Genomic DNA, 12092 nt, shown 5'->3' with positions numbered 1-12092 from the left:
ATGAAAATAGCAAAATTATAAGCATGCAACGAATCTAACGTACACCACATTAAAGAAATCTCCAAAACGTGACTTTTATTACGATATTTTGGGAATATGGTGGATGTTCATCGGACGTGAGGATATCATCTGGAGTGCCCCAGGGAAGTGTACTAGGTCCGCTGTTGTTTTGTATCTACATAAATGATCTTTTGGATAGGATGGATAGCAATGTGCGGCTGTTTGCTGATGATGCTGTGGTGTACGGGAAGGTGTCGTCGTTGAGTGACTGTAGGAGGATACAAGATGACTTGGACAGGATTTGTGGCTGGTGTAAAGAATGGCAGCTAACTCTGAATATAGATAAATGTAAATTAATGCAGATGAAAAGGAAAAAGAATCCCGTATTGTTTGAATACTCCATATGTAGTGTAGCGATTAACACAGTCACGTAGATTAAATATTTGGGCGTAAAATTGCAGAGCGATATGAAGTGCGACAAGCATGTAATGGCAGTTGTTGACAGAGTGTACACAGCAGCTGAGTGGCTGTGAGCGTTATAGCACTTAAAATGCATGTAATTGTAATGAACAAGTGTAAATGCGACAAACACGGTCTGTATATTTCATGGCGCTTGCTCAGGTTTCTCATGTCATCCAATCGCGGCACAATATCCGTGACCTCATAGAAGCATCACTGTTTCGTCACCCGAATTCATAAACACCGCAGTTTGAGTGCACAGAACATTAAACGTCTGAAGTTTAGACACGAAAATAGCAAAGTTATAAGCATGCAACGAAGCTAATAATCACCGCATTAAGGAAATCTACAAAATGTGTATTGTATGTTAACAGGGGCCCAGAAACGACGGAGAGGCTCCGTCCCCGCCGCAGCCGCAGTGGTCCACAACCCCACGATGATTACCGCAGTCCACTTCACCCCTTCTCCGCCCCACACCGAACCCAGGGTTATTGTGCGGTTCAGCCCCCGGTGGACCCCCCCCCCCCCTTCCACCTAAGGAACGTCTCACACCAGACGAGTGTAACCGCTATGTTAGCTTGGCAGAGTAATGGTGGTGTACGCGTACGTGGAGAACTTGTTTGTTCAACAATCGCCGACATAGTGTAGCTGAGGCGGAATAAGGGGAAACAGCCCGCATTCACCGAGGCAGATGGAAAACCGCCTAAAAACCATCCACAGACTGGCCGGCTCACCGGTCCTCGACACAAGTCCGCCGGGCGGATTAGTACTGCGGACCAGGCGCTCCTTCCCGCTCCGGAATCAAAACGTGACTTTTACTAAGATATTTTCGGTAAACTGTAGGGAAATGTGACGTTGGGGGATAATACGCCACCTATAGATTTTATCTTAGAGTTAGCTATTGATGCAATTGAGTAGTTGATTGTGAAACTGAAAGAAGATACAGAATGTAAATGTTTGGCTAGAGTTTTATATTTCGCCCCCCCCCCTTCCACACCCCAAAACCCCCCATCCCACCCTCCTGAAATCTTCGCTGTGGTGACAGACTCTTGTGTAGAGTAGCCTCAGGTTTAGGTTAGTTCCGATCAACACATTTCACCCCCTTCCCCAGAATGGAAACCACTAGCTGCACCTGAATTACATACAACATGAAAATCACGGAACAGCAGTGGAAATGAAGTACACGTCTAGCAAAGGCATGGACGCGGCCGTAACACCCCGAGAACTCGTGGCTGTGGCTGGTGGGGACCATGAAGGCCAGTATGGCCGACGCCAAGGCCGGGCCCGGAGACAGCGCGTCTCGCGTAGCGCGGTCGCCGCTCCCCGCCCTCCACGGCCAGCGGAGGCACGGCGCGGCGTCGCGACGCGAAGCGGTGGGGGGGGGGGGCGGGGGGGGGAGGCGTGGCGAGGCGAGGAGGGTCAATTGGCAAGAAGAGAAGAGCACTCTCGCAGCTGCCTCGCGACGCAATCGCGGCTCTGTTGTCTGCAATCTGCCCGCCTGACGGCCGGCCACGCCCCCACCCACTTAACTGCAGCCTCAACTCGCATCATCTGGAGACTTCCATGGCCATTGGCATGCGTCAATGTCGCGTCACGAGTAAAGGGTACGAAAGACAACTGCGGAATTCTGGGAGAGTGCATTTCGTCTCCTACATGGAGTATGGTCTGCACTGAATATTGCCTGTTATCCAGGGCGGCGCACGAAATGTGTTACCATTTTGAAACTTCCTGCCAGATTAAAACTGTGTGCCAGGAAGTTTCATATCGGCGCACACTCCGCTGTAGAGTGAAAATTTCATTCTAGAAACATCCCCCAGGCTGTGGCTAAGCCATGTCTCTGCAATATCCTTTCTTTCAGGAGTGCTAGTTCTGCAAGGTTCGCAGGAGAGCTTCTGTAAAGTTTGGAAGGTAGGAGACGAAATACTGGCAGAAGTAAAGCTGTGAGGACGGGGCATGAGTCGTGCTTGGGTAGCTCAGTTGGTAGAGCACTTGCCCGCAAAAGGCAAAGGTCCCGAGTTCGAGTCTCGGTCCGGCACACAGTTTTAATCTGCCAGGAAGTTTCATATCGGCGCACACTCCGCTGTAGAGTGAAAATTTCATTCTAGAAACATCCCCCAGGCTGTGGCTAAGCCATGTCTCTGCAATATCCTTTCTTTCAGGAGTGCTAGTTCTGCAAGGTTCGCAGGAGAGCTTCTGTAAAGTTTGGAAGGTAGGAGACGAAATACTGGCAGAAGTAAAGCTGTGAGGACGGGGCATGAGTCGTGCTTGGGTAGCTCAGTTGGTAGAGCACTTGCCCGCAAAAGGCAAAGGTCCCGAGTTCGAGTCTCGGTCCGGCACACAGTTTTAATCTGCCAGGAAGTTTCATATCGGCGCACACTCCGCTGTAGAGTGAAAATTTCATTCTAGAAACATCCCCCAGGCTGTGGCTAAGCCATGTCTCTGCAGTATCCTTTCTTTCAGGAGTGCTAGTTCTGCAAGGTTCGCAGGAGAGCTTCTGTAAAGTTTGGAAGGTAGGAGACGAAATACTGGCAGAAGTAAAGCTGTGAGGACGGGGCATGAGTCGTGCTTGGGTAGCTCAGTTGGTAGAGCACTTGCCCGCAAAAGGCAAAGGTCCCGAGTTCGAGTCTCGGTCCGGCACACAGTTTTAATCTGCCAGGAAGTTTCATATCGACGCACACTCCACTGTAGAGTGAAAATTTGATTCTTGTTACAATTTTGTTTTTGAATATAAACTTTATTGTCAATACAATCTGAAAGGAACATATACTACAATGAAGAGCCGTCCATGGAGATTTGTTCTAACTCAGCACATACTCGATATGTCCCCCATTTCGTTTCCTAACTTCCCTCAAACGAACACTGAAGTTAGTGTTTACCCTACGGCACATGACTTCCGTAATTTCACTGCAAGCTTGAAGAATAAGTCTTCTGAGCTCCATTAAATCACGTGGACGTTTCGGGAAAATCTGTTCCTTTAGGTACCCCAAAGAAAAAAGTCACATGGATTGAGGTCTGAAGTATGGGGGGCCAATTTTGGCCGTCATTGAAGCGACCGGGAAACCTGAGTGAAATGATCCGCATGTCGAAATGCTCGTGTAAAAACTCCAACACAGTGTTTGCAGTATGTGGCCTTGCTCCATCTTGGATGAACCACTGCGTGTTGAAGGGCAAGGCAGTAGCAAGAAGCTGTGGAATGAAGCATGCTCAAATAACGCTCGCTGTTCACAGTTTCTTCAAAGAAAAAGGATCAAATAAGTCCGTGACTGGAAATTGCTGCCCACGCTGTAAGCCCCGGAGGATAATGTCGTTCACGAAGCACTTGTGGGTTTTCAATGGCCCAAGAGCGTAGAATTTGTTTGTTAATCACACCGTCTAAATGAAAATGCGCTTCGTCTGAAAACCAAACGTTGTTCAGAGTTTCTTCCCTATCCTCCGCCCACTGAGCAAACAGTAGTCTCTGCTGCTTATGTTCTTCAGTGAGCTTCTGTGGACAGGTCATCTTGTATGGGTACATATGGAGGTCACTTTTAATAATGCGTTGAACAGAGTGTCTCGATATTCCCAGTTGCACTTCTGCCTTTCTACACGATTTCCCGGGACTTCTCTGTACCTCTTCAATATTCTCCGGCGAACAAACTGTTCCTTCCTGTACAAATTTATCGTACAACTTGTGTATGGTCATCTTGCAAGGGATACATCGTGTGTTAAACTGTCGTCGAAAACGCCTCTGAGTCACAACAAGGCTTTTCGTTTCATGAAAAAGTAACATAATTGCCGATCGTTGCTGTGTCGTCAGTCTTCCATTGTCAGCCATTGCTGCTTACTAGTCTCCTAGCGGCAGTATCGTGAATTACACGTCATTTCGTAACTCATTTGTTTTTCCATGCTCTGCTGGTACTGCTGTAGAGATCCCAGCGGGATATCTAATGTGCGTCGTAAATTGTGAAAGAAACAATTGGTAACACATTTGATGCCCCACCTTGTGTTTGAAACTTTCACCACCGGATTATTTCCCGTGTTGTAAACTCACATGTACACTGTAAAAATACATTCGATTCCGGCAAGCATTACTCTCTTGGGCATCTTCTGTAAGATGGTGGAAAGGTACTCTTGGAGTTTCCGGTCCCGTGCGCCAACGAGACTTGAGCTCGCTTCGCAACAAGCTGTCTACAGCATGGCTCAAATGGCTCTGAGCGCTGTGGGACTTAACATCTGAGGCCATCAGTCTCCTAGATTTAGAACTACTTAAACCTAAGTAACCTAAGAACATCACACACATCCGTGCCCGAGGCAGGATTCGAACCTCTGACCGTAGCAACAGCGCGGTTCCGGACTCAAGCGCCTAGAACCGCTCGGCCACAACGGCCGACTCTACAGCATGTTTGAAAGACAAGAGGCTAGTTGTTCTACCCTGGTCCGATCGGTCTGAGGGTGATGGTTGGTGCAGATGGCGCGGCGGTATGTTAAGATGGTATATGTCTGAAGAGGTTCAGCACATTTGAGGAGGTGACAACCAAAGGTGAACACGTCCACCATTAAAAACAAAAGATAGAGAGAAGAGAGAGAGAAAGAGAAAGAGAGAGATACGGAAAGAAACGGTACATATAGGATAAGCGAAATATATCACGCAGTTTAAGTGAAATCTTAAATGTGCCATGACACAAGCCTATGAAAATACGTGGCTCAGAGCAGACACGAACCTGTCCACATATACGTTTCGTGCAAAGAATAACTAGTCCATTACGGCCAATACGAGACACTCGCTGATTCCACCCTGGTGGTTTCAGTTGCATTCACGACCAGACGCACCCACGCAGAGCAACTGTTAGCATTATTCTGTGCTTCAGTGCTCCCTCGTAGTAATATCTCATTGTACTAATATTAATAATTATTATCACAGTGAGACAGTTACTTACCTGCTGACCGCATTTTCGGTAGAGACGAAAAAGGCCAACAGTTGTGACAAGAAGAAGAATGTAATGAGGTCTGCCAATTAGTGACTGAATTAATAAACCTTGGTGGAGACTGGAGAGTGAAAACATGAAGTCCCTATGTAAAGACCTACGAAATTTAGTTCACATAAGTGAAATGAAACGAATTTTCACAAACAAGTACGCAGCTATGCAAAATACTCATATTGATATGGAGGCAACTGTATTCTAAAGGTCCCAACAAGACATACAGGATTGGAAGTCTCTAGAAACACGAAGGAACCATTATGAAATTCTGTTTTTAAGAACGTGCTTAAGTACTTTTGAGCCATCCAGTCTCAGATGACAAGAAGAAAAATATTCATGGCTTACAGCAAACTATATTCAAAGAAAATTGACAGAATTAAGAGGACTTAAGTTTGTCTACATCCATCAGTGACGAAATGTCTATGTTGGTCAATGAAGAGGTGGATAAAAGTGCTTGTGATTATTTAACAGATGCTTCTGGTTTGTATCTTTAAGCGAAACAGTTATCTTGAAGCACCGATCTAATAATACATAATGTCATTTTACATCTTTGTATTCTGTTATGGTGATTGCAAGTAGTTTTAGAGGATTATGAAGCTATAATAAAATCAGATCGTTTGGAAAAACACTGAATATCAGTGTTATAATTGCCAGTTTATAATTTTCTCCATGATTTCACGTACTAAATTGTTACCAATACGTAACATGATATACGCTGGTGTCCAAAAATAAAACAACAAACCGAAATTTTGTATGGCTGCGTTTAATTTGCCACAAAACAATATAATCAGGTGATAGTAAAGTGGAAATAATATAAAGAATGTAGATCGTAAACAAAAATATACTTCGTTTTTTTCATCTCAACGGGTTTACACAAACATTCCGATGACTGGTTAATGTACTAGGTATGGGTGGCCACCTCTGGCTCCAAAGCAGGCCTGACAAACGACGGGACGTGCTGTGAATGATGTCATCAATGTCATGCTGAGGTAATAGTCCTCATTCTTCCTGCAGCGCTTCTCGCAAGTCTTGTGAGAGGTTTGTGGATGTTGCTGTGATTCTACCCGTGTCCATAGTGCAACGCCGACGTGCTCCATGGGACTCAAATCGGGAGAGCGAGCAGGCCACGCCATGCGTTTCCAAGAAAACCAAAAAAATGGTTCAAATGGCTCTAAGCACTATGGGACTTAACATCTGATGTCATCAGTCCCCTAGACTTAGAACTCAAATGGCTCTGAGCACTATGAGACTTAACTGCTGAGGTCATCAGTCCTCTAGAACTTAGAACTACTTAAACCTAACTAACCTAAGGACATCACACACACATCCATGCCCGAGGCAGGATTCGAACCTGCGACCGTAGCAGCTGCAAGGTTCCGGACTGCAGCACCTAGAACCACTCGGCCACAGCGGCCGGGTATAAGAAAACACCAACCACGCATGCTCTATGACGTGGAACGCTATCGTCCAGCAATACAGTCTGGGCCCACAGCACCTCGCAACAACAGCACATGAGGTCCCAAGATCTCGTCACGATACCTGACAGCAGTTAAACCTTGCCGATTCAACAGTACAATTTCACCAAGAGGTATTCGAGTGGTCAACATAATCCCCACTCACCATTAGGGATAATCATTGATAGCAGTCGTTTTCCACAATGGTTGGGTCCCAGAATCGTGCTCCAGATGCGACTCTGTCGAGAATCACTGTATCACTGTCCAGACCAAATCCGGACTCATCTGTGTAAACAACATTGGCCCACTGATCGACCGTCCAGGTGGCGTGTTGACGGCTCTACTGTTGACGTTCCCTTCTGTGAAGACGCGTCAGAGCTACAAATACAGCAGCTGTCTGACAATAAAGGCCCCTCTGCCGAAGCCTTCTGTACACAGTTTGCTTAGCTGCAACACGTCCAGTGGATGGTGCGAAGTCCGATACCAGATTGCCGTTCAGTACTTAGGCGGTACCTTCATGATCTTACAGCCGCTCTCTCTTTCTGATGTTACACGTGGTCGGCCCCGTCGTGGTCCTCGTAATTCAGTTTCGACCTCTACAGGGTGTTACAAAAAGGTACGGCCAAACTTTCAGGAAACATTCCTCACACACAAAGAACGAAAAATGGTTCAAATGGCTCTGAGCACTATGGGACTCAACTGCTGAGGTCATTAGTCCCCTAGAACTTAGAACTACTTAACCCTAACTAACCTAAGGACAGCACACAACACCCAGTCATCACGAGGCAGAGAAAATCCCTGACCCCGCCGGGAATCGAACCCAGGAACCCGGGCGTGGGAAGCGAGAATGCTACCGCACGACCACGAGATGCGGGCACACACAAAGAACGAAAATGTGTTATGTGGACATGTGTCCGGAAACGCTTACTTTCCATGTTAGAGCTCATTTTATTACTTCTCTTCAAATCACATTAATCATGGAATGGAAACACACAACAACAGAACGTACCAGCGTGACTACTAAAACTTTGTTACAGGAAATGTTCAAAATGTCCTCGGTTAGCGAGGATACATGCATCCACCCTTCGTCGCATGGAATCCCTGATGCGCTGATGCAGCCCTGGAGAATGGCGTATTGTATCACAGCACTCCACAATACGAGCACGAAGGGTCTCTACATTTGGTACCGGGGTTGCGTAGACAAGAGCTTTCAAATGCCCCATAAATGAAAGTCGAGAGGGTTGAGGTAGGAGAGCGTGGAGGCCATGGAATTGGTCCGCCTCTACCAATCCATCGGTCACCGAATCTGTTGTTGAGAAGCGTACGAACACTTCGACTGAAATGTGCAGGAGCTCCATCGTGCATGAACCACATGTTGCGTTGTACTTGTAAAGGCACATGTTCTAGCAGCACAGGTAGAGTACCCCGTATGAAATCATGATAACGTGCTCCATTGAGCGTAGGTGGAAGAACAAACTAAAATGAGATCTGACATGGAAATTAAGCGTTTCCGGACACATGTCCACATAACATCTTTTCTTCATTTGTGTGTAAGGAATGTTTCCTGAAAGTTTGGCCGTACCTTTTTGTAACACCCTGTATAAACTGTCGCCATACTCGAAAAAAAAAAACAGCCATCGGGCCATATTAGATTGCAATGCCCTGTTTCTATCCTTCCCCTGGCCCTCCACCGCACAGAGCCTCGCAGGCGTCTTTTCTGTGCCATATTGCACCGTCTGTGACTGTTTACACAGCGATTGTGGATGTGGGACAACCCAGCAAACGCTATAGCGTTTGACAGGTGCCCTGTCGCCATCGATGGTGTGGTTGTCCTTTGTCCAGAATGCCATCTTCCGTGCAGGACACGATCGTACGGATATCCGTTGACAAATTGTATGATTATATCGTGAATTAAACACAAGAAGGGGATATAGTGATTTGTTGCTTGAATTTTGGACACCAGTGCAGCAGAACAAGCATTATAGAATGAGATGTAAGTTATTTTTAAAAATAAAATGAAAATAAATACGTAGAAAATGTAACTCTGAAAAAATTGTCTGAGAGATATCTGCCGCCCTGCATAAACAGTGGAAAGCAGCTTGTCGATATGTCAAACTAAAATATGGATATAGTTGCAGATACTGCACTAAATGAAAGAGGTATCGGTAAATTCATGAACGATCCCGTGAAATGAGGGTACCCGAAAGATTTTTATACGATAATGACTACTGGGAACTATAATCAACCGACACACGGATCAATGACAGCTGTGCCTGTGAGCTGCGTGCTCCAGAACTTAATCCGCTGAATTTTTGGGGAGACACCGTGATGTATGCATTGGGATCTACACTTATTTTTCCATTTTTCCAGCCATCTGAATTAGATAGATTGTAATGCTTAGCACCCTGAGACAATAATATTATAGTAATAATCACCACTTATGAGCTCGAGTATGGATGTTGCACACAAGCATCATTATGATTGGACTATCCAACGAATCTACTGTTCTTTTCTAAATTTTTCAGTTATCATTTCTTTACTTTCTACTTATATTTCCCCTTTGTCCTTACACAAATACACCTCTGTTAACTAATGTGCTTCAGTGTCAAAATGTTCTCAATCCACTTCAGTGTACAACTTATTAAGGTCTCCTGAAGTCCAGAGCTGTTTTTAGGGTCATTTCCTGCTTCTTGTCATGAAATTCATCCCTCTGTTAAAGCGATGCGTGTGAGAAAATATCTAGGTTTACCATGGTTCGGTTAAGTGCACAGTCCTCGTCGCTATGCGAGTTATTAGCTAGAATTTCTGTAGAAAGCAGAACTGTAATATAGCCTGCAAGCGACGTTTGCCTTCAGTCACAATTATCCAAAGAAAATCACCGTTTACGAGACTAGAAAATTTGAAATGGTTTGATATTAGTTTTTGAGTGATGCTAAGTTAATCTGGGTAGACGCCCCTACATGCACATGGAGATGAGAAACTGCCACACGATTACCATCTAAGACTGAAATACTAGCGTCAGTATGTACTGTATCCAGATTCTATCCTGAGAATATGACCTTCAAGCAGAGCCTTAGATTATACAGAGCCTTAGGCCAAACCTTCATTACTTTTATTGGCGTATTTTTAACAATGAATTTGAGATATTTATGTCACGTTGAAAAAATCACGACAGTGCGGTAAATATATAGAATTAGTATTTTTGTGGTATAAATATCTAAACATTTAACCATATAATATCACGCATTCGACTTAAAGAGTTAGGAACAATAAACCGTTCTCGTGCCTTGAATGACAGAGATGCAGCAGAGTCTTCAATAAATATTACGAATGTACATTTACTGAAATAAAAATTAATCGTGATTGTGATTCATAGTAAGTAGCCTGACAGGAGGGGTATTTGAAGTTAACACAGTTGCCTCTTCATTGAATGACGTGGAAAATCAATGAAATCAGCTCAAAAGAAGCTGAAATAAAGGATCAGTAGAATCTGGTAGTTGAAATCTGAGATAATTTTCCTCTGATTAACATTGCCCTGCGGCAAGAAAGCTACACAAACGGAAGTACTAAGGCAGATGGAATCAACACAAATAATTATAATAACGTACATGATATATAATTATAAGAACATAGAGGATGTGGCAGAACGAATGGTCAGTATACAGGTATATGATAGGAACGATCATTCGAAACAAACAACACGGGCTCTAAAACGTATACTTTAAGAACTGTGAGAAATTCTCCATTAGAGGAGTGGTGTGTCACTGTAACGATGATGAAAACTTACAGCACTTAAGGATTCTTTTTAGAGTCCACGTTTACTAAACTTCTTTTTCTTGTTTTTATCCGTACTATCGCCTCTCAAAATACGGAAAGCCAAGAGCTTGCAGTAGAAGAGATTTGTTTTACAGTGACGAAGATCAACTGCTCATAGTTCTCAAGGTACACGTTTTGGAGTCTATATTTACTAGATTTTTCGCTTCTTATAACTGTACCTGATATGTCTCTCAATAGTGACCATTCCTCCTGGGATACCTCGTTTACTGAGCGAGTGGTTAGCACACGCATTCGGGAAGACGACGGTTTAAACCCGCGTCTGGCCATCGTGATTTTGTTTTTCCGTGACTTCCATAAATCGCTTCAGGTAAATACCGGGATGGCTCCTGGGAAGGGGCACGGTCGAAGCCCTTCACCATATTTCCCCAGTCCTACGGGACCGATGACCTCACTGTTTCGTCCCTCCCTCGAATCAACCAACCAACCAACACCTCGGATATCAGACTGGGTGCAACTGTTATTAATACATAGCAAAAGTGAACTGAGTCATGCAAATTTCCGAAATTTTAGCTCGAATTTTATTATATCTTTGGTGTAATAACGTTAAAATTATCGTCTGTTTTCTAGAAAATGAAAACAGAGGTCGTTTATGCATTTATTAACTTGATGAACCTAAACGAAAATTAAAAACCTGTGGAGCCTCATTACAACGAATATGTAAGGCCAAACTAGCTTATATTATGTATCTCATTCCGAGAACACATTGTTGTTCGTGCACAAAAGCCATTACTGATCTAGAAAATTATCTTCAATTTAAACTTACACGGAACGCTCAAATATCCCCCAGCTTCGGTAAATGCAATCGAAGTTTCTACCCCGCAAAGTCTTCCATGACGAGCAACAGATACGTCTCGCTTTATATCCTGTCTGCCAAGCGACTAGTTTACGCTTCAGTCCTAAACTGGGATTGCGACATCAAAACATCGGATGCGGAGCACAGATGAAGTTGATTTTTTCCAGTCAGTCTGACGGTAAACAAAGCATCGGAATGAGCTCAGACTGTAGACCGGATATGGTAGGTATTCCGAAATGTGCGCCACGTTGTCTTTGGCCAGTCATAGAACAGTGACATACATATGCATGCGTGCTACTTAGTATATTTCGACTGCAGGATTTTCAGTTTTCGCTTTGTATTCGTGTCGAATTTCGATACATTGTTTTGGAGTTCGAAATCATTAAGGGATTAAACTGAGATTTTGGGATGCTTCCTTGTACTGGGCAACAATCCCATAACCTTTAGTAAGGGGAAGGAAGATATGTTAAACATGCGGTGTTAATAATCGCAGAAGCTCACCGCCTAAAACAAGGTCGCTTTCAATGGCTTTTCATGAATTAAATGCCTGTATTGGTTAAAGAATTTCCATAAAATGGCGCTATTTGTGAA

The 12092-nt window shown here is 44.4% G+C and overlaps 3 non-coding genes across 3 annotated transcripts; all 3 read left to right on the top strand.

Moving 5' to 3' along the window:
* Positions 1 to 2420: 2420 nt before the first annotated feature.
* Trnal-caa (transfer RNA leucine (anticodon CAA)) lies at positions 2421 to 2495 on the top strand. The gene has a single exon. It is a non-coding gene; the product is annotated as a tRNA-Leu (tRNA).
* A 226-nt stretch (positions 2496 to 2721) lies between these two features.
* Positions 2722 to 2796, top strand: Trnal-caa (transfer RNA leucine (anticodon CAA)). Its single transcript has one exon. It is a non-coding gene; the product is annotated as a tRNA-Leu (tRNA).
* A 226-nt stretch (positions 2797 to 3022) lies between these two features.
* Positions 3023 to 3097, top strand: Trnal-caa (transfer RNA leucine (anticodon CAA)). Its single transcript has one exon. It is a non-coding gene; the product is annotated as a tRNA-Leu (tRNA).
* Positions 3098 to 12092: the final 8995 nt, after the last annotated feature.

The sequence above is a fragment of the Schistocerca nitens genome, chromosome 6 (assembly GCF_023898315.1).
Source record: "Schistocerca nitens isolate TAMUIC-IGC-003100 chromosome 6, iqSchNite1.1, whole genome shotgun sequence".
Lineage (NCBI taxonomy): Eukaryota > Metazoa > Arthropoda > Insecta > Orthoptera > Acrididae > Schistocerca > Schistocerca nitens.
Note: the sequence above shows the minus strand (reverse complement) of the source record. Positions and strands in the feature narration are given on the sequence as shown.